This window comes from Sinocyclocheilus anshuiensis, unplaced genomic scaffold (genome assembly GCF_001515605.1).
Source record: "Sinocyclocheilus anshuiensis isolate Anshui unplaced genomic scaffold, SAMN03320099.WGS_v1.1 scaffold152, whole genome shotgun sequence".
In the NCBI taxonomy this organism is placed as follows: Eukaryota; Metazoa; Chordata; class Actinopteri; order Cypriniformes; family Cyprinidae; genus Sinocyclocheilus; species Sinocyclocheilus anshuiensis.
Window position 1 is genome coordinate 829140 of NW_015555781.1, and position 563 is coordinate 829702.

The window sequence follows — 563 nt, forward strand, 5'->3', positions numbered from 1 at the left end:
ATTTCAGTTGCCCGCTTGCATAAACTCATTTCTGATGGGCCCTGGTGAGTTGTTTTTTCCTGAGGCAGGTGTCCCACCTCAGTTTTGTTTTTATTTCTCCATTTAAAGCGTGCAATCTGCAAAATGTATTTCGAAAATGGGCAAATGCAGACTGAAATGTATTTTGCTCCACTTTGTCACTGCTCTTCCTATAATTATTATCCTATAACATGTTTTTGTATTTGTATTTTTTTTATGCTTGCAATTTGTGTATTCACATAGTATATTATATATGTAATTGCAAGTTACGACTGGGGAAAATGTATATGATGGTAATGCTAGAACCTGGTCTAACTAAATAAACATTTTTGAATTCTGAAACAGTGTTTCTTTTCTTTCTTTTTGAAATATACTGATATGCATCCTTTCTGTAATTTGAACCTAGGCTTGAATGCATACAACACGGAAATGTAGAACTTGTTAACTGTAGTGACACAACTACAACAGCAGAGGGCATTTTAAAGGGGTCATATGATGCGATTTCAATTTTTCCTTTCTCTTTGGAGTGTTACAAGCTCTTGGTG